The sequence below is a fragment of the Morone saxatilis genome, unplaced genomic scaffold, assembly GCF_004916995.1.
Source record: "Morone saxatilis isolate NCDOM2014 unplaced genomic scaffold, NCSU_SB_2.0 Contig4, whole genome shotgun sequence".
Lineage (NCBI taxonomy): Eukaryota > Metazoa > Chordata > Actinopteri > Moronidae > Morone > Morone saxatilis.
In genome coordinates, this window is record NW_023339984.1 from 13,419,975 (window position 1) to 13,421,057 (window position 1,083).

General features: G+C 47.9%; 1 pseudogene; it reads right to left on the reverse strand.

The window, feature by feature from the left end:
* Positions 1–260: 260 nt before the first annotated feature.
* LOC118338477 overlaps positions 261–1,083 on the reverse strand; it is a 4,377-nt pseudogene continuing 3,554 nt past the window's right edge.

Consider the following 1,083-nt stretch of genomic DNA (forward strand, 5'->3'; position numbering starts at 1 on the left):
TTTGTCTTTTTCTGACGGTTTGACCATGGTGCGAGAGAATGCCTGATATTGAAGATATTTTTTTTGCAAGTGTGCATAATTTGTTGGCTGATGGTCTGACTGAGTTTTGCTGGAGCACTCATCTGGGTGACCATTCAAGCAGAAACATCAAGGCGAGGCCAGTAACAGATAGCGGGGAAGAGAGAAAGTTGTAACTCAGAGTCAGGCTAAGAAATAACTCGGCGCAGATAATGAGAGTATAAATTATTGGGTGAATTTGTCTATGGTCGGCGTCTCCGCTTAGATTTATGTGTTAGTGTGTTCTGCAGAACAAGAGAGGAGAGATTTTAGGTGCACAGAGGTTTAATTTATTTAATTTTTAAAAAAGTGAAAGTAAGTCGACTAAGCGATTGTGGATACCGCTCTGCGTGTGTTGCCAATAGGGTCTTATCCGAGCGCTGGGACAACCTGGCAAACATTACAAAGAGGTCTGAACGGGCAATTCGCGACAGGTCATTTGCGTGGATACCGCTGCACGTTAACTTACTGCAGAGTCTCAGCTGGGTGCTGGGATTTTTCAGAGACCAACGTCAAGTCTGAACGGGCGCGAATAGATAGCTGTCATATAGCGCGCGTCGCCTAGGGAGGCAACAGTCACCAGGAGTGTGACTTGTGGTGCACAGGGGTTTTTGTATATTGGCCAAATCGTTGTCAGTGTTGTTTGTCAGTCTTTGTTTGATTTGTGGTGAAGTAGGAGTGTATGAACGTAAGTGCAGAGATTGTCCGTCTCTGTTCTTTGCGGAGAAGTAGGAGTGCATGATTGTAAATAACTGTCAGGCAAGGCAGGAGTGGGTTAACTTGTCGGCGAGAGGGTGGACGACGAGAGACGAGGGACGAGAGAGAGGCAGGCACAGAGAAGTTTCACGTAGGAAGAGCTGCTCTCTCCTCGTCTTTCTCCGTCTCACTCGAGAGGCTCAAAAAAAGAAGGAAGAAGAACGCAGTGTCGTACGCGAAGCAACACGAGACGAGGCGAAAAAACGGGCCGCAGCAGGAGTGTGGAACGAAGTTGGTTTTGCGGAGCGAGCCGGAAGAGGGCCCGTGCAG